General features: G+C 36.0%; 3 non-coding genes across 3 annotated transcripts; all 3 read left to right on the top strand.

Moving 5' to 3' along the window:
- The first annotated feature begins 9,199 nt into the window (after positions 1-9,199).
- Positions 9,200-9,271, top strand: TRNAC-GCA (transfer RNA cysteine (anticodon GCA)). The gene has a single exon. It is a non-coding gene; the product is annotated as a tRNA-Cys (tRNA).
- Positions 9,272-14,880: 5,609 nt separating this feature from the next.
- Positions 14,881-14,952, top strand: TRNAC-GCA (transfer RNA cysteine (anticodon GCA)). Its single transcript has one exon. It is a non-coding gene; the product is annotated as a tRNA-Cys (tRNA).
- A 3,817-nt stretch (positions 14,953-18,769) lies between these two features.
- Positions 18,770-18,841, top strand: TRNAC-GCA (transfer RNA cysteine (anticodon GCA)). Its single transcript has one exon. It is a non-coding gene; the product is annotated as a tRNA-Cys (tRNA).
- Positions 18,842-22,255: the final 3,414 nt, after the last annotated feature.

The following is a 22,255-nucleotide window of genomic DNA, read 5'->3' on the forward strand; positions in this document are numbered from 1 at the left end:
AGAGCTACTAAGGTATATTTGGCAGGAAACTGTGTAAGCATGATAGCTTGAAAAAATCATTTATTTTTATGGAAGTGTGAAAACCTAGTCCCTCAGCTATCAGACACAATTCTATCGATGAAATCATTTAAAAACATTTGCCACTTTCAAACAGACAAAATCTCGTAATGATTCAGGTATGAATCACGAGAATCGCCCACCCAACCCCCTCTTACGGATATTAAATCTCCAGCGAACCACCCACCACGCAAACCCAATACGTTGTCCGGAAGACACCTGCTTCATTCACTGAGCACCTCTTTGTGCATCCTCTTGCGCATACTTTCCTAAAGAGGACAATTTATTAAGACAAGACTGGGCTCCAACAAGTTCCGTCGCTTGCCATGACGTCATATGGCATGTCTATGGGTGATTTTTCGTAAATATTCGGACATAAGCATATTCATTATAAAATCTCTTACTAACATGAAGAAACATTATGTATAATACGCACATTCTCTTACAAGCCAGAATTACGTAAAAGCATGTGCACAAAAGTTAAATTATTGGTGAATAAATATGTCAGCACTGAGTCTCCTTTCAATGCTCTTCTGAAGGCATGAGCTTCTGCCAATCTCAGTTTCATTTATATCGGTTGCAGATATTTCCCGTCAGCTCCAAAAAGGGAATTAAAAACCCTGGTACTGGTGACAGAGACATCACCAGACTGAGGATGCTGAGGCTCTGCAAGGGTAGTGTAGCAAGCATCACTTCTTGAGGCAAAGGTTCTCCGGACAACAGTGTAAATTCCCTGCTAAAACAACGTTTAACTGGGAATAGTCAAACAGAACATCTCAGCATATCTATTTACGTAATTACTTGTGCATAAGCAACCGCAGTTTCAATCTATGTATTTGATAGAGGTGGCAGGTACAAAGGTATTATATGTATTCATGATAAAACAGAAAACAAAGTTTCACTCTCAGTATAAACAATAATCTATCCTTTAGTTTCATAATATATGTACACAATAATAAAAAATATATATGTAAAGGGGTGTGCATATGGTTATTCCGCACATATCAAATGATGTTAATCGTGAAGACAACAACTATGGACAAACAGCCCGATTACAATAATTTCCTTCCAACGTCAGGAAATCTTTACACAGTCATTCATATGCCTTCTGACGCTCCTCAATTTCTGGGAACTGAGAAAAACAACGGCGACTCTTCATCGTGACTTAATATTTATGAATGGCAACATCCTGTTTGGAGTAATTTATCGCAGAGCGTTCATAACACTTGAAGGCCACGCATTAGCTCTGAACAGCTGCTAAGTAATGATGATTATGGTTTTGTCAATCGGGTCATTTTCAACGAGGGGATTTATGTCGATGGAGCTGCTGTCTGTCTGTAATGCGATGGTTGGTTCCGTTTGTGGCGAGAGGGATGGTGTTGTTCATGATGTTATATAATTATCATAGTTATTGTTGGTGTTGCTGAATAGTTTATTCAGTTGAATATGTGTCAAGTTGGTCATGATGATGGTCATATTATATATGAGGGTTTAGGTGCTATCACTGATGATTTAATTTTTAATTTTTTTTTCAATTTTCAGGGATAACAGCAATTAAGGAAGAGTGTATTTAGTACTCCCTTGTAATAAAACCGAAGTTACACTATATGCAATGTAATTGTGGTGACATCATGTCAATGTAGGTTGTATAGGCAAGTGGTGCTTCTGACCATTCGTAATGCTTTCTGCTGTTGCCATTACTATATAAATGGGCAGGGAAACCAGTTACCCAAGACAAGTGAAACACCCGACACAAAGCTCTACCACCGGAAGAAAACCAGAATGCCAGGAGTTTTAAAGATGTAGTGAGCTCCCGATTAAACTGATGCTAACCTCATCATTAATAAGTGACGGAGTACATATGCAGAAATCTGTAAACATGTGAGTCAAATGTTCTAAAGTTGTGAGGTGAAAAGAATGGAGAAAGTGGGAAATCAGGCGATCCTTGAATTCACCATACCCGCAGTGTAAAAAAAAATGGCTAAAGTAATGAGCAGCATAAGTCCAGGAAGGCGGCGGTGGCAAACAGTCACATACTTAGTGATATCTATTGAATCAGGCGAACTTGTGATGGAATTCCAGTGCACTATATTTGCAAACTAGCTGAACAACCCGGCGCTGCCGGGAAAACTCTGAATGACAACCGATAAACTCTCTCTCTCTCTCTCCCCAAGTCTCCCTCACTCTTTCCCTCTTTCTCCTCCCTAACATCCCCTCTACTCTCTCTCACTTCCTCTCCCTCTCACTCTCTCTTCAAATCTCCCTCACTTTCCCTCTTTCTCCTTCTCCTCCCTAACATCCCCTCTACTCTCTCTCTCTCTCTCCTCCCGAACACCCCCTCTATTCTCTCTCTCACTTCCTCTCCCTATACCGAAATGAGGTATGATAAACCCGTAGAATTCATTTATTGGTGCCCTTTGGTGCTACTGATGTCTCACCCCCACGCTCAGTGCGTTTCAAAGTTATGCTGGAACACATACACACACACACATACATACATACATCCATTTTTATAGAGATAGATAGATAGGAACCGGCTGTTTTCTAAAAATACGGAAATTACACTTCAGCTTCATCAAGAGAGATAAAAAAACATTCCAAAATAACGAAAAGACAAGTCAATTTATTAAAGGCTAAGGGCATGCGACTGACGTACGAAAAGCATCTTATACTCACATAAGAACTAAACTAGCGATACGATCTTTAAAGATTTAATTAACTGTTTGCTTCGCAACTGAAAATTACTGATAAGTGTCTACTTATACAAAAAAAACATTAATCAGAAAGAATTCCACATCTCATTATCTTATCATTTGTAATCCGTTAATGGAAACTTCAAGCTTCGCGTCTTTCAACACTTCTTTCTCAGAAATAAAGCCCAATTGTTGCCCTGGCTTCCTAGTTTATCAGTCGTAAGATAGTTCAACTGTCCTTTACAAACAGATTTTTATGAGACTGAACGGACTTATCCTTACATTATATGATAAGATTTTATGGTAACCCATAACTTTTCATTTTTTTCCCCCGTCCTCTTAATACGGAACCAAATTCTAAAGTTTTTGCTCTTTCAAACCCATGACAAAAATTAAATGACACAAAAACTGACAGAATATTTCATTATTTAAAAAAAAAAATGGGGGAGACATAAAAACTCAGCATGGGTCTGTTATTGTTCAGCGATGTCCACGACCTGAGCAATTCCGTTTGGCAGTAAAACCACGGATTTAAATGGATCTGAAGGCATGACTCGACAGTTGGTATTTTACTGTATATTTGGTATCGTCAGCAGAACATAGCTAATACGCCAAGTACTGACTAAATGAAAGTAAGATCTTCAGTATTGTTTCCAACAATGGCCACTGTCTTCATTCATGGCACGTCAGAGGAAGCATATAAGCATATATATTAAACTTAACATACAGGGATCTAAAACTGGTATTCCAACAGCGACCGGTTTTCTCATCCCAGTGCTCTTGCATGATTGGGAGGGATCGCTTGCTGTGACTTGACGCGGAATTGCCAAGCATGCAACCGAGTGAACATGAGCATGAACATCGACGAACAGGACAAGGAGCGAAAGGTTCATAATTTCGAATGCTGTGCTGTTCGGTGAATAACTGTTTTCATCGTATGTGCGTGTCGGCATTTCAGTCTCACTCACTAACAAAGCCACGGCTTATTCTCTTTGCAGAAATTTTGTCTCTAAGTCTAAGACGTACTGTATACGTCATCATAAGAGCTGTAGTAAAGAAATTCATTTGTTTTTAAAAACGTTCTCAACCTCTTCGTATCTACCTTTCACTCTTCCTCCCCCAATCGCTACCAACCCAAATTGGGGCCCCCCGACATTCTCTCTCTCTCTCTCGAAAATAAATCAGTGCAAACTATCCTTTGTTTAGCCAGGAGAAAAAGTATAGGGTCATCATCCCCGTACCTCCAACCCCTACCAAGCCCGAATCCCTCCCCTACGTTCAGCCCCCGGCCCACCATCATCACCTGTTCGGCAATTATCTGCTCATTTCCGCATCCGTTTTTTTAAGCATCCACGTTTGTAGAGACGTCCGCTCTGGGAGCGCTTCCCAGACGGATGCGTTCGCTGACCGTTACGGATTGTATGATAAGGATTTAATCTCTAGGCCACCTTAGGCAGGGGTCAAAAACAAGTACGCTGTTACGGAACTACAAAAGATAGTGCTGACATACATAAGTAACTTTTGTATACACATAAACATGCACAAATCCACAATCAAATATACATGCACAAACACACACTAATATAATATATATATATATATATATATATATATATATATATATATATATATATATATATATATATATATATATATGTATATATATATATATATATATATATATATATATATATATATATATATATATATATATATATATATATATATATACACATCATCGTTATAGTAGAACGGTTAGAATGCTTTGATTACCAGCAGGAAGAGCTAGGTTCAATTCCTGAACAAGCTGGACCGATTTAGGCCAAGTCCATACAACCTCCGTCGACCTAAACAGTATCTTATGAACCCGGCTGCTTAATGTGCTCTGAAGCAATCCCCCTCTCAAGGGGAAAAGGCATACTATAGTTTGAAAAAAAAAATTATGTATATAAATTACATGTACATGCTGATACAAATTTAAAATTCCAATACTGATTTCTCTGTTGACCACTGTCTTCAATTTTTCTGTAAGACATCCTTACTTTAGGTGTCAAGGGTGACAAGAATGTTCCAAACTCGTCAAAAACGTTATAAAAGAAGGCACTGACAACTGTTCCTCTACTGCATTATAATACCTTATACGTTGGGACCAGAAAAGTTCATGATAGTGTAATAACATGCTAACAGAAAAGTAGCATACGTTCACGGTATGTTTTCTGATTGGCTTGAAGAAAAGCTTATTGATCCTTGTGTTTAAATTTCTTTCCCTTTCCCATTTTGTTAAACATAAAAGGTGCTATCGAAGGGGCCTGAATGAGCAAAGTTGCACAAATTTCTTGATTATAATCATCTGGCAATCACTCACTGACGTCAACATTTTCTCCTTGCTTTAGATGTAATATGGTAGGGGAAGGGTGATTTTGTGTTCTCAGTTGTTGATGTTATTTTGGCGAATGTGTGGTCACTCGGGTGTTTATACCTACTTGAAGAAGGCAGTACACAAACAGACAATGTCTGCACTTTAAATAGTGGCTTTTAAGAAAATGATCATTAACCACTTTTTTTTTTTTTTTTACGTTAGTTTAACCAGACCACTGAGTTAATATTAACACTCCTAGGGCTGGCCCGAAGGATTAGACAAGCTATTTAAACCCTAATAATTTAATTAAACCTAGCGACATATGTTTACCTAAGAACTAATTAAGTTAATTAGGAATATATTATAAATTATTCTATGAATCTTATATTTTATCGTATAAATGATTAAATTTAAGGAATTTTAAAATATTAAAAAGTTAAAATTTGTCATTTTCTGACAGTATATCTTTAAAGGAATATCTTCTAAATAAAATGTCTCTTTGGATTAACCACTGAGTTTATGGCTTTCATATTTCTGTTACCAGGGGTCCTCTAAATTTTATGGTCTTAACAAACTCCTCAAATTGGGAAGCACCGAAATCGAATTCAAGCTGGCAACAAACAAAACAATTTGTGGCCAGTTTTTAAGTCGTTTAATATCATGAATGACAAACACATTCCCATATTCAGAACTTCTATTTTATAGCAAGTTGGGGTAACACTTTCATGGCTTTACATTATTTAGGCAAAGCATAAATAATATTTCCCCCTTCTGAATATCGATAAATTACTCCTATTACTGACATTTCAGAATTATCTGAATCCTCGTCCTCAGTGCTGAAAGCAGTTCTTCATTACTTGATTAAGAATGCAGTATTAACACTGTAATTAGGTTACAAGCATGTTCTGCAATAATGATCTTGGTCTGAGAGTATTTCATCGCCCAGATATTGATTCAAAATTGTTACAATGTAGTTTTTCTAATACATTTTTTTTTGTTTTAAAAACATTAGTTTTCTTCAATTGATATCAACCTCTCTACCAGCCTCCTTGTGGCAAAAATACCACCACCACGTAAATGTTTAATAAAACCCCTAATTTCCGATCCAGCCAAGTATGTGGGGACTCTATATGCTTTCTTTTTCGCGAAAAAAGCCAACTGCTACATCAACCAAGTAGGATAAAAATTTCACGGCATTAAAGGAACTATAAATTAACGAGGACAACATACATGTCTAGTTTTTATACTCTTGCTTGTAACCCTTTGAATATTCTTGATGACTGGATGCAAATATTTTAACTGGATCAAAGATTTTTATCCATTTGAATTTAAGCTTGATGTCTTTCTTTACAGCATCGGATTGGGCTGTTCAGATGACTACACTTCCAGTAACTAAGGAGGCCAGCTGTGGGCTCAACAATATTCTTACTCTGAATAATTCTATTGCACCCCAGCAGTGTGGACGAAAACTCTCAATAATAGTTTGCATAATTAGTAAAAGGATACCGATCAGTCTCACTGACACAGATACCTTTGGAGGTTGGGTTTCGGAGAAGGCCATTAAGTAGCATTAGTCCAGGATGGGAAAGACCTTGTTTTGGTCATAAAATTGACAATACTAACCTTACTTTTCTAAACGATCTTTCATTGTCTGCAAGCCGCCAACTAAACATGCACCTTTAGAGACACAAGACTGGGAAGTCTGTACCTTCTTATAAGGGATTACCACCATTCTTGAAGGCATCCATCACTTTCACACGGGCATAGCATTTCAGAGACAATATACTAGCCTTCTTTGTACATCCATCAGGGGTCTGAAAATACGGGTGAAGAGACCTCAACTTTCAGAAATCAGGTTTGGGAACGGGCAAAATGATGTCTGGGACGTACCGTAACCTTTAAAATGGATGGTGTCTCGTAGCAATAGATGGACAATTAGACAGGTCCTTTATTTGTGACAAACGAATGGTAAAATTTATACAAATGGGAGAAAATAGAACAAATCTTGGGTACTTCTTGATTCTTTTTGGTCAGCCATCTGTCTGAGTCCAAAATAGTAATAGCCATGGGAATACAATTCTTCATGGAAGCCACGTAAGCTTTGGTGTACATATCCTGAACAGACATAAAAGCATATAAGAAAAACACCTGCAATTTATTTAAACAAGCAGCACCAATTTCACAGCTGCCATACACAGGGTACCCATTAACATTTGGACAGTAATACCACTGTGCTTCCAATAATGCTTTGCACTATCACAGCAGTGTGGCACTGAATTCAAAGAAGCCCTAACAAATGAGTTTGCATTCTGGAATATCCATTTTTCACTTGCAACTGTGTGAAATAGTTGACATGAAAAGAATTATTCCTTCCAAAAGGTGTATAATTAATGAGGTGGACATTTCAGCAATCCATGGATTTCCATCACCTGACTACACCAACCATTCACTTTTAAGCTGTAATTACATTGTCTTTTCAACCACATAGCATGTTCTTAATTCTCATTTTAGTGAAAAATCCGCTCAGTTTCTTAGCAAATTCACTTCCGTAAAAGAGGGTCCAATATCTATTTTCCCTCCTATAGTGGCATGTAGGCACACGTGATCCTTCACACTATAAGAATTGAGCTTTGTTGGCCGTGTTAAGTATGAAACTCTACTACTATCTTTACGTGTCATTTGTTTTCACTCAAAATAACTCCATTCTTAATTCGCATGCACGACGAGTTTTCCAAATTAAAATATAGGACCAACTGCGTGAGACTCATCTCACCCACAATAAAGGAACATGTGAAGCAGATAAATGAAATATTAACCCTCATAGTACCACACATTTCTAAAAGTAACTACTCCAGTTACTTGCTGTTATTCATGATGTATTAATAATGGTATTATTATATGCATTAATAATAAATCACAAAGCCTTTGCAAACCTATTCCAGTAGTCTGGTGACCCATGGGTTATGTAGCTCTGACAAGAAAGTGTCGACTGTCATGTTACCACTCTGCTTTTAACACCTACAGTTAATTCAAAAACTGTAAAGCTGATCAAGCACATGGTCCACCTACACTCGAGTAAAAAATATTTTGATAAATGCCTCTTGAACAAATAAGTTTAATGCCGTACTATTATCAATCTGGACAAGCCTGGACTTGAGCTAAATATGAAGTCTCTTGGATCTGTTTACAGAGATTATAAAATAACCAAAAAACAAAAATGTGATTGTATTGGAGCTGATCCACCATACAAATTATTTTAAAAATTGCAAATTCTGGGGCGGAATGATAGGTCAGTGATATTGATTGGTTATGAAATTTAGGTCTTGAAGACCAAGCGCCGGAACCCTTCAGGATTATTCAGCGCCGTAATGAAGGTGAAATATATAGATTAATGATACGATTGATAATGAATAGGTGAATGATGATATACTGGTAAAATTCAGTGTTAAAATATCAACGTAAAAAATGAAGAACGATATTAGTTAGAACCAACAAAAAATAAGTATATATTTAACTTCTATATTCAAAATATATACTTAGTATAAGAATAAATATGACTAAAATCTTTATTAAATATACTGAAATCATGTCTCATTAAAATAACCAGATTCTTTCGGGTAACTCATAAGGTTATCTACCTCAACGTCATCATTTAAAATTTCTAAAATGGTCTTCCCAGTTAGTAAGTACAGTACTTCGTTCTAAGACGATTAAATTTAGAAGAGTGATATTAATCTGACTTTTGCTAACAACTTATGCACTATAAAATTATCTGGAAAATCATAAAAAAAGAGAAATGAATGACCTTTAAACCAGCAATGAAAAGTTAAAGAAGCTCAGTGATATTTACAGTGAATTTCCAAGATACTAGTTGCAGGTACAGACATTGCAAACTTGCTAGTCTCCAAAAAATTTCCTTGAAACTAACTCTTAATATCAGATATGTTAACAACTCTCCATCTTGGGTATCCTCCTAAAACTGATAGTTCTTTTCTCCAAGATCACGATTTTATTTTTTTTTTTATGAATCACCATCAAGGCTACCTACTCTCACACAATTCAATTTTACAGATTCATACCAGTAATTCATGGGGGTGTAGCTCAGTGGTAGAGCATTCGACTGCAGATCGAGAGGTCCCTGGTTCAATCCCGGGCGCCCCCTGATGTAGGAATTTCATTCCAATTTTAGGAATATTGTTGAAATTAGAGCAAGATTAACAATGAACAAAGAAATAAAAAGCCTTCCCTTAAATCATTAGTTATGATCTTAAAAGTGAATAAGGAAGCATTCCTGCACCAGACTAAATTTACTTCACAATATTCTGCAATACAGTTATGGTATCAAAATTCAATTTTTAATTGCATTCTTACATGAAAATTAATAATTAACAAAATCTGAATTTCTAAGCTGTAGCCGTATATTTATTTATTGTTACCAAATTATAATCTTTATAAGTTTGAAACAATGGCTCTTTTTCTTTTGTAGAACAATGTATCTTTTACCCTTACCTATGAAGTACTATATACTTTAACCTGTCGTGGTACTGTTCAAAAACGAAAATATTTTAACATTAAGTGACTATTTTACCCAAGTGAACATGTAACAACAGCTGTGTGAGACTCCGCAGCTGACGATGGAATGAACTAACATAAAAATAATGAGACTAGGCAAAGCAGATGACGTTGTTATGACGTAAAAAGTTCTACGCGATACGATTCATATACTGTCACTTGAAATATATTAACTAACCATGTAAAATAATTATTTGGACTACTCACAGAAACACAAAACAGACATTAAAAAGACGATCGAATCTCAATTCATGGAGTCCAATATCCTTCAGAATTCGGCGAGGAAATGAAAATAGGTAAATAAACACAGACGCCTACACCTACAGTAGCATCAGGCTTCTCTTCATTCGAATTCGACGACAAGTTCTTGACTATCTCTATTCCTTCCCATGTTAAACACCATTTAGCCTTTCTCCTTAATTTTTTCACTCTCTCTGGAAATAACTGTGCAGCAATTAAAATTAAAGTAAGACTGTTATCAAAAGCCAAAAGGGAAAAAAGACAGGAACGGAAACGGGAGAAGCTGGGAACATCAATTAAATGTTCTGAACTAGGCGTATGGATGAAGGAAACGGGATCATTTATTAAAATTTTTTTTTTTTAGACTGAATATATTTTTCCCGGTTTGTAAGATAACTTCTGTAATAGTAGACAATGTATATGAACAGTTATCCATTGTGGGTAAACCCATAAAAAGTACTTGTTGCCTGATATACGGGTACTGATACGCCAAACGGGCGTTCTCACAAACTAATAAAAAAAAAAAAGCGAAATTCTGAACATACATCCTCTTAGTCCGCTCTGTGATCGGATAATCTGGCTTACTACAAAAGAATTGTTCTTAAATTACCCCTGTCTGCAAATTATTCTACTTTGTATACCCCCCCCTACTACAATGAGTATATTTCATTATATTTTCTCTTCGATCCTCTAAACTTAACGTTGACTTGCTTCGCTAGTCTACATTACAACGAATCCTATGAATTTAGCGCAAAGATGCCATTAAAATAAAGCTAATTCTTATCTTTAAGTTGTGAAGAAGAGTATAAGGCTACGTTGCCATAGTGTTGTTTCTTGTGCATTTAGATGATAAGGAATTAGTCTCGGTGACCTAACGAAATAGAGGTAGTTTCGTTGATTCATTATAGCTCTGGTAATGATACCTACAATGAATAACATCTCAATCACACTATCTTTGATTATTACGTAAAAAGAAATTAAGCGTTCAACCCAGTGTTGTCATTAAACAGTAAGTACCGTATCTTTATGAATCTAATACATAATAGCATTCGCTTCAAGGCGCAAAATAAATTCGGAAAAATCTCAAGAAAACGCATCACACGGCCAGACTGAACAGAAGGAAACAAAACAATGTTTATTAAATCCTTACTGCATAAAATATCAATCCTATACTTTTCCCGTACTCAGAACAAGAGCGTGAAAGCGATAAAGCCCTTGACAAAGCTTTTAACGATGAGAAAATGAATGAGCATACATTCATAGCGAGGGAAAGTGGAAGAAATTTACAGTATATTCTTTAGCCCCTCGCTGCAGTCAATTGCTCTTGAAGGTTTGCTGATGATAATGGGAACCTTGAGGACAGGATAAATTCAACTGCAGATCGGAGAGTCCCTCGCTTAATACTGATCGGTTAATTCAGTGCTTGCAGCTTGCCGCAAAAATTTTGCACGAGTGATGACCGTTAGATTTTGTATGGTTATAACGACTGTTAATTATAAGACTGAAGCAAAAATTTTGCTGAAGAACTTTCTGCACCTAGATTCAAATCGGGAATCAGTAAAAATTCTATACTAAAAATAACTAGTCTAATATTAAGATCTCCACTGATATATTCACTAACGTTCATAATTAACGTCTCAAGTATCCTTCCAAAACATTAACAAAACCAAAGATCCAAAAATACCATCTTTGGTACGGATTTATCATTTGAGATGAATTTTTTTTTCATGAAAATGATATTCCAGTTCATTTTCACTTATCTATTAATAAAAAATATCTAATGCATTATCACTAAATATCACCATCACCATGAAGTTTATGGTTTTCGTTTGCAATATTATTATACTTTCTTTTTTGCCATAGTAGTAGTAGTAGTAGTAGTAGTAGTAGTAGTAGTAGTAGTAGTAGTAGTAGTAGTAGTAGTTTAACCAGACCATTGAGCTGACTTTCAGCTCTTATGGGCTGGCTCGAAGGATTAGGGTAAAATACCACATAGGGTCACGTTCTCATACTGTAACACATACATAAAATAAATACATTTACTCATGCTTCCACACTAAAGAGGTATATGAAAATTCAAAATAAGTTAAGTAATATTTTTTTAAAATTTAAATTTAAATTCGACAAATGCTATGTTTTTGTGCTTTTATTATTTACTTATTTATATATTTTATCTATCAAACCACGAACTACAAAATTTCATTTATTGATTTATTCCCAAAAGTTGACAGTCGCTATTGGTCATACTTTGGACACTTACATCACACATGTCTGACCGTTATTATCACCCTGCACTCTGAGCACTCGGGAGCCGGACCACATGGGCTGCTCATTAAGTGCCCATGTGTCAGACGAGTATGGCCTATTCTGAGACGTGTTAGAATTACTTGTGCGTGTCTCTCTCTCCTGATATGATGAACTCCATTTTTTAACATTAGGTTTTATTTGTTTCAATTTATTACTTTCAGGTTCTTCATCCCATATATATTGCCATTTATTTATGAAACTCATTTTTATGTGCGTTACATAATCAGTAACAGGGATATTCAAATCTGATCTTGTCATGTGGGTTGCTCCTTTGGCTGCATCTTCATTTCCTTTGATCCCTACATGGGCAGGGATCCAACATATTTCTACTTTTTTCCATTATTATATAAATTATGGAGACATAATTTAATTTGTTGTACTATATTTTTTTTTTATTTGTAACTCTGAATATCTTCTATAGCGCTTCTCGAGTCATAAAAATCACAATATTATTGAATGATGTTTCTTTAATTATTCTTATAGCTGATGCAATTCCATACAATTCTGTTGTAAATACCGAACCACTATTAGGAGAGAGAACTGATAAGTTTTGTCAGCATCACATTTTTTAATCAGATTATCTGACCCGAATGACTACGACAAAGACCTACTTTTAAGGTCTTAAGGGTAAAAAAAATTACACAAACTGTTAAAAGCCAGATATGGATAACTATTTATATATTATTGTACCCAACGAAATTTTAATATTTCAGTGTCCATATTAAGTCATCTCAGTCTTCCAAAATAGTGAAACAGGATGTGATACCGTTTACGTTACTCTCCGGTGTTCGTCTCTGTACTGAGCTGAAATGAATATCAGAGACTAATCTGAAATTGTTAATGCCTCAAGTGCCCATGAATCATTTTATATAGGATTTTCACAGAAGATTTCAAACTGTTCTCTTCATAAGGAGCAATAACCTTTGCGACATTACGATTTTTTTTTTTTTTTTTGGCACGGAGAAGTTTACAAATTTGTCTCAGACAAATATGCTGATATCCGCTCAATATCATATCTTCACACTTTGTGTGGAGCTACACGATTATATATTACTTCTGATAATATTGCTCTTTCTTATTATTCCTCTCCGAACCGTGGCTTTTAATAACTGACAATTCTCGAAAGCATCGTTTATGTCACTCCAGTGGCAGAACTTTGACAGTGACCTGCGACATGAATTGCAGTCAAACGTCTGGTTAATAAACCACGAGTATAATATAATTGCATCTCGGTTGGGACGAAAATTCTAATATTGAGTCATAAAATTCTTTCTTCCTTTTCAGAGTCACTTCATTTATATTGCTAGGGCAATGCTTTTGCTTATGATCTATCGATATTATTTAAGATCATCCTCTCAATTCTTGATTGCAAATAGATTATACTTTCAGCCTCGATATGTACAGCTGTTATTGGCATCCAACTAATATCGGCAGTAATGAAGCCAAGGGAAATTTTATTTCACTTTTCGACTGTGAAATTCCCAGTATTCCTATCTGTTTCCTGAATTAATTAACCTGCCTCTTCATGTATGGGTAGACACCACTAAGTAATTATGGGATACCATTACAACATTCCTAGCAGGAACCAGGCTTGATACTGGCAAATATACCCATCTTTTACCAGAAACTTGAAAATGAGTTCGAGATTTGATAGTTGATGGATGCCCTTGGCGGCCACATGAGGAGAAAAGGGGTCTGTCCCTCTCACCCCCTAAAAAAATCAGGTTATACCTCGCTGCTCCTCTAATCTTATCTTATCCTTCCCACATAAGAAAGGATATAATTGTATTCGCCGCAATTCGCTTGTAGTTTTCAAGGTTATTTTCCGGTTGAATACTTTTTACAAGACCACATCAAACAAATTTGGACAACGAACAGAACATCACAGTACCCACAAAAGATTTCGCTTGTAAGAAATGTATGCGTCGTAAAAAAAAAAAAAAAAAAAAAAATCAAATATATATAAATTATTTTTCTTCATGAACGTCTTCACTGTAGCATATACTACAGAAAGACGGCAATGATGCAATTCCTTCGTTTTGTCCCAGGTTTTGCATTTCATCAGCCTCAGTTTTAGAGCCTGAAGGGTTCTTGTTGAAGAGGCGCTAAACGACTGTTTGGCAAATTCTTTTCGGTTTAGGACTTATTTCTTATCAGGCAAAGATGAGAGAATTGGGGAAAGTACAAAGAAAGATATTTAACATAAAAAAAAGTGATCCCTTTCTCCGTGAAATAACTTACATTCAAATGATAATAGATAGACAATAGATAGACAATGAGGTAAGTTTATATATATATATATATATATATATATATATATATATATATATATATATATATATATATATGACAATCATCAACAGGTTAGTTTGTCGCTTTATATCAATTTCATAATAATTTATACTTACAAACGCGCAAGGTATGGTGATCCTTAATAACAACTTGTCATGATATCTTCAAATTTCAAAAGTTCACCAACATCCGGATTATGATCCACCTCTTTTTCTTCTTTTCTGAAGGAAGGGGGGCTTTACCGATATAGTAACGCCGGTTATTAATTTTTTCTTTCGAAAGGTATTCACATGAATACTTGATGGACAACTGAGGAAATCTATTAAATTTGTAAAATTATTTACTTCTAGTACCTCACAAGGGGGTGTAGCTCAGTGGTAGAGCATTCGACTGCAGATCGAGAGGTCCCCGGTTCAATCCCGGGCGCCCCCTGGGCATATACATTTTGTTTCATTACAGCATCTCAAAAGCAAGTTGCATAAAAAGATTAATCACCTCTAATGAGGCGATTAAGTTCTTAGTGAAACCATTGAAATACATTCTTTCACTTTAGCTCATAGTTCACTGTTATTGGACGATCCTGCTAAATTTGAATTTTATGGTCAAAGATAAATTAAGGTCCGAAAAGATCATCATTACAGAAAACTTTCCAAATGAAATTTCCATTACTTTAGCTCTATGAACTTGAGTGTTTAAATGAACATATGGTCGCTTAAGATACGTATTTTTTGTTTCATCTTTTGTAATTCTACCTTCGATAACTAATTAGTTTCCTACTGGTTAATACGCAATCAGATGCACAGTTGTTGTGTTTTCCTCTAGAATTAAATCTAAACAAAGCTCTGTAATAGCGAGGCACATTGTGAAGGCGCTCTTCAAATACAATCATAAACGACCTTGACTGCCATATTTCTCCATACCCAGTGATGGGACACAAATAGCAGCTCTAAACTTTCTCCTGAATGTACTTCACAAAAGTCTCAAATACATACTGTGTATGAGAGAAAATGGAGATTTTCTATCCCACTCTACTTATTATACCTTAATCTACAATTTTATTTCAATGAGAGTGATATCCTGATCAATGCCTGATAATGTGGTATGTGCCTTTCGGAGCTCTGACTGAACAGGCGGTGACGTACCGTGACGTCACACCTTCCGCTCAACAACGTAAACATGGTGATGCAATCATAATTCATATTACAAGTGTACATAAGCAGGACAGAGTCATGTTCGGCAGGATGTAGTCAAGTGTTATTGTGCATTAAAATTGTACATGTTTTTAGCCTGTTTTACATACAGTAAGTACTAAACATCATATATATTCGTATACTTACATGCATACAGATTATAAACACGTAATTCGCTCGCCTCAACTATGTTACGATACACCTCGCTTCACATCCGCCCACAATCTACAATTTTTAATCATAAATACTTAAACAAGTAAACCTTTCCCAATCTTCAACCACCCACACTAACATTCATCACGTCTCTTATTCAATTTTTATTAACCGTTGTAACTTCACTGTTGAAAGAATTCACTTTCTGCTTTCGTTCTGTTACAAGCCCACTAACTGTTTCTTCAGTCCCCGCAACTTTTGTTTATCGCCATCAGTTAACCCTATACTGTTCCAAAATATCCGTTATTCCAAATCCCACTCACATTCCTCCTGTCATAAGATGATGCATCTTCACTCAATATTTCCATAACTTCTATCATCGGTCCTTTCATAGAAAAATTAGATATGAATAAAGCAAAAATATCACACTATTTGAAGCACAAATTCAAAACCACTGAGAGTAGTTGTGGAAGTATTTTACGGAAAATAAATCTGATGCTAAACTCGTTGTCAATTAAGTAAAACCAAATTACCGATGGAGACTGAAATTTTTCATAATAAAAGAGATAATAAATTAGCTAACTTTATATTGTTTCTCTTGGTTTATGATTGTGCCACTCACACAAGAAAACATAATATTTAGATCTATGAAAAAATGTATTGTTAACAACGTACACTTTTCGTAGAATATGTACATCTTTTAGATGTGCGAAACGAGTATTGTATTGTGTACCAACTGCATACCTCCTTCCCTGCGTAATCTTATTTCCTAAAGTAGACTATTACCTTTTAACTGTCAATAGTGCTTACTATATATAGGGGCTATTCATTGGATAGGTAAATCAGTAAGTACCGCTGTCATCTCGACTTGTCAAAATGTGGGAACATTTTGTCTTTCAATTATTTAATAAATGAAAGGATAAAACAAATGTATCCCGTCAGAAATTATTGCAAACTAATTATCTACAATGAGAAGAAAGTTAGAAAAATATCCAAAATAAAATCGCTGAAGACAGAACGGTAGTACTTTACGTATGAATATATATATATATATATATATATATATATATATATATATATATATATATATATATATATATATATATATATACAGTATATATCTCTCACTATATACCTTTCCTATTCAGAAAGAATGGCTTCTGAGGGTATCAGCCTTCCGGTTCTCAGCGCAGAGACCTTTCACACCCGAGTTGCGATCACCCGCTGTCACTATTACCAGGTACATAAATCAATGCTTAAGGTAAAACGGGGAAAACTGCCGCCGTGGTTGAAAATCGGATCGTATTCTCGGCAGTATATTTTATATAATATATAAATATATATATATATATATATATATATATATATATATATATATATATATATATATATATATATATATATATAATATATATATAGTATATATACATAAATATGTACATTGTGTGTATTTTTAATATCCAATTCGCTGTACGTAATGCCGGGAGTTCGAGTCTCCCAGGTACCGAATCGTTTATCAATATATATAAATATCTAAGTATATGTGTATATATATATGTATGTATCAATGTATATAAATATATGTGTGTATATGTATATATATATATAGATATATATACATATATAAATATATAGATATAGATATAGTGAGAATAAATACATTTTTTTGCTTAATTCACATACATCAGCTAAGTCCAATCACTAGGGACCGTTACAGCCATGGTAGTAACACTAAAAACTGGACAGTGCTGCATTAGAAGAAGCCAATTGCCTGGAATACAAATATAATGGGTCCAAAGGTAAAGGTGTAACTAGTGAAGGGCTGTGGACACAATGTAGTGTTAAAAGTCCCTGAATAGCAGATGAGCCACTTCTTTTGAGGCCAATAGCAGACGTACTGCCACTCCTGTGGCGTACTGAGGCATGAAAATAACAGTACTCTCGCGATTCTGGGGATTGAAAAGCACCAAATGGCTGGCTGGTGCAAGGGATTTGTAATCAATATGACTGCAGGGGACAATAAATTAATGAAACTTGTTATGTTAAGGAAGGAAAGCTTGATGTTATAGCATTTATGGGGACAAAGGAAAAACCCCGGGTATGCAGAACTGGGAGGCAAAGAGTTGTTGCATCTGATGCCTGTAGGGCCTGGAGAGGGGTAAAGCTTGTACAGTCAGTACAACACTGGGATGTGTGAAATACTGAAATCTGTTAATATGAGAATTGTATACGCATGCTTAGGTTTGGCAGGATAAAAGTTCTGACAGTAAGTGTACATGGGTCTCGAGCCTGAAATAAAGTGGAAAAAGAGGGTGCTTACGACCAAATCGAAGTATCTTCTCAAGAGGCTTGTAAATTTTTTATAACTTCTTTCTCTAAATTTTCAATTAGTGTTAAACTAACGTGTTTTTGACCACAAAGTTTTTCACCCAGGAATTTACACCTGACTAAATGGGGATTTTACAGGGCATAGTTCCTGTCTATTGTTTATTAGAATTCAAACTTCTACAGTCCTTCTTGACAACTTTGTTTTATCTTACACTGCAATCAGGACACTTGAAAAACTAAGCATGGTACGATAGAAATTAAGTGAAAAATAGCTATTAGGGTATGGCAGAATTAGGACATTTTGCGAATTTCTTGTGTAATTTCTCATACGAATACTTGACATATTTAATAGGACTGTCATTCATTTGATATGGATTATTTTATTCTTGGTAACTACTGTTCCTTCATGACATAAATTTTAAAAATAAGTAAAAACGAAGTGTGGCATGTGATATTTTACGAGTATTAGAGCCAAAAATTCTATAATATAAAATACATATCTGTAGAGTTTTGTGATCGGAGCATTGCTTAAATCCATGAATAAAAAAAAAAATTGTTCTATTTTTATTTTATATCAAGGGGGTGTAGCTCAGTGGTAGAGCATTCGACTGCAGATCGAGAGGTCCCCGGTTCAATCCCGGGCGCCCCCTATATTTAATCTTTATTAAAAATTATATTAAAAACTTATTTACCACTTTTAAAGGTAGAAGGCAGTTTGTTGTCTGATACAAACCATTTACAGTATGAATGTTAAGTTGCTTAATGAATATATTTTCTACATGAACATATGTGGCTGAGATAGCACACTTCCTGTGCGATTCCTTTCCAACACTTTTGTGGCTTGAAAAGAACTCCGAACTTTAAAGCCACTATTATTTTCTTTTCCCCTCCACTTCCGCCCATGATTACCATACCATAAAAATCTACTATATAAAAAGATTAATCATATGAAACATTGCAAGGTTTTTGCAGCATCTCACACAATAGCCTGCAGTTTCAAGAAAAACACGACCTTATGCCACATCTCAATAGAGGCTAAACTCGCTTCCCACATACAGTCATGCACGACCTTGACAGACTTGTCCTGACGAACTTGCTGACACAACACCCACGTATTTGCTCATGGAAAATTCGTTATTTGCATTCTAATTAAGAAATAAATTTTAAAATAAACTTCTGAAAATGACGATTTTCTACTATATTTACTCAGAGTAGGCAAATTCTTCATTGTTTAACTAAACGAAATCGTTATCATTCCTGTGAAATAGATCAGCTGGTGGAGGACCTTGATAGACGTGTCTCTCGGAACTCCCCTGATTGGGTTAAAATTGATGACGACGTCGTGACGTCATGAAGTCACAATTGCCAATAGTGAAACCAAATGCCACGTAAGTATCTCTTTGGATATCATAGTAAATAAAATACGATTTTACTCATATTAGCCGAATTACCAAATGATTCTAAAACTGATAAGGAGTGGTGCAACAAATATGACAGAGAAAGAATTCTGAACAATTGAAACACTTAACATGGGAAGATTTATTTTTAACGTCTCAACAGAAACTAATTAAAGCATCTACAGCTGTCTTATATCGTGAAATACAACAAAAAATTAAAATAAAACTACACTGTCATACTGCTTCTCTCTCTCTCTCTCTCTCTCTCTCTCTCTCTCTCTCTCTCTCTCTCACACACACACACACACACCCACACACCAACGCTAGCTTCCAAATTCGAAGCACTGCTGAAAATTAAATCTGAAACAAAACGTACAAGGAAAACAATTTAAAAAGATTAAAATCCACCGCTAGACAAATATACAGTAATATTTCTTGATATTTGTGATTATTCATGTAATATATATATATATATATATATATATATATATATATATATATATATATATATATATATATATATATATATATATATATATATATAATATATATATATATATATATATATATATATATATATATATATATATATATATATATATATATATATATATATACAGTTTACACTTAATCATTCTAAAGAGAGGATTGGTATCAGGATACATCATAAGTTGGCTATCCATTGAAAATGTTTGTACATTAGTTAAATCCTAATTCAAATTTTAAATTTAACTTAGTGATGCAGTGTAGAAGGTGCGATAAAGCTACTTTATTATTACTCATGTCGATTTATTCATTATCCAATACCACCACTACTACTGATGGGGCTCCTATTAAAACTACAACTATTATTACACGGATAAGGGTTCATCACATGAGTTTTCCGTGTTTACATTTTCGTGAGAACAGGCACAGCCCTCACGATCTTTCCCGCCTCCTCTTCTTGGTTGTAATTTTGTCCGGTGGTATAATTCCTGCAAGAAGATCTAGCAGTCTACAATGCCACAAAAAGAAGCCGCACATATTTCTTTCGGTTCAGACACTTCCTCACCTAGCATCCTGTGCACCTTGACCCTTTTCTTCACCAGAGGACCCTTCAGACTTCAGCAGGACGATAATTGAGACAAGACGCTGATCTTGAGGATCATACTTCATTAACAAACTACAGTGGTATTTATATGAATTGCTGACCAATCAGCGGCTAGGAAATTAACACAGTAACTAACAGACCAATAATGCACATACATTCGAAGTGGCTTTGTATCTTCCGTACAGATGAAAATCAGGTGTGTCACGGAAGTCCGTGCCGTCCTGCTGTCTTGATGTGTTGCTAAGGAGCGCATTGTGGGAATCACGGTCCAAGAGCCAGGTGTGATGCAGGTGTCAAGGAAGTTGGTGCCAGCCTGTCCGCGCAGCGTGGGAACCTCTTCACGTGGCACGTTACATCCCCCCTAAAGTTGACCGGGGCATTGCAGAGGGCATCCTACCCTTGAAAAATGGACTGGAGGAGTAAAGTCGCCAGGCAAATATGCTAGTTTCAGGCAGTCGATGGCAACCTAACCTGTCGCATCGCAGATGTCAATGAGGAAGGCTTTCTGCTTGCAACTGATGACCCAGTAGGGGACCCTGCAAGGCTGGGCTAAAGGCAGTCGAACGGCATCGGGGGTGAATTTTCTGTTGATGGTCCGGAGCCTAATGATGTAGGGTGAGGTGTTATTGCCAGGGAAGAATTCGCCAGGTATCACCAGCGGATCACCATACACCATCTCGGCTGCTGACAGGTCAAGGCCCCCTTTAGGTGTGGTCCGAAGGCCGAGGAGGACCCATGGAAGCTGCGAGTACCAGGTTGAGGAGTTGCAGTGAGACATCAGGGCTGCTTTCAAGGTGCGGTGGAACCTCTCAACCATGCCATTGGATTTGGGATGGTAAGAGGTTGTGTGATGCAACTGGGTGCTGAGGAGGCGGTACAGGGATGTCCAGAGCTGCGACATGAAGGTAGTGCCTCAGTCGGAGGTGATGTGATCAGGTACGCTGAATCTGGACACCCATGATGAGAGGAAAGCACTGGCAAAGGCTGCTGCTGATGCCTCCGACATAAAGGCAGCTTAGGGCCATCTTGTCGAGCGGCTGACCATTGTGAGTGGGTAACAATGTTCTTTGGAGTGCAGGAGGGGTCCTACAATGTCGATGTGGACATGGGCGAAAAGGGGTTGCGGTTGATGAAAGGAGCCCACACCTGAATTTGTGTGACGCTGGAATTTGGAGAGCTGACAGGAAGAACATTCACAGGCCCACGACTTTGCATCTTTCGATATGCTGTTCTTTGAGTGTGTTAAAAGCTGTAAGCAATCTTTCTTAAGTATTGTAAGTGGTATTTTGAGTGAATTAAGATCAAATGTGTATAATTACAATCAAATAAGCACTGTAGAGTTTCAGCTGTGATGTCAGTAAGGATAAAATCACGGATTACAAGGTAAAAATGCATTTTAGTTCAAACACATGACCACCTTGAATTCCATGTCTCTAACTTTCACTAGTATAGCCAACAAAATGGTGTTTTATTGTGCTGATTACAACTCAAATCTTGAGTACTAGCGATAAACATTACATATATACGGAATTTGTGGTCAGTGCACTGTTAATTGAGCACTGGGAAGGAAGTGCGTA

The sequence above is a fragment of the Macrobrachium rosenbergii genome, chromosome 27 (assembly GCF_040412425.1).
Source record: "Macrobrachium rosenbergii isolate ZJJX-2024 chromosome 27, ASM4041242v1, whole genome shotgun sequence".
Taxonomy (NCBI): Eukaryota; Metazoa; Arthropoda; class Malacostraca; order Decapoda; family Palaemonidae; genus Macrobrachium; species Macrobrachium rosenbergii.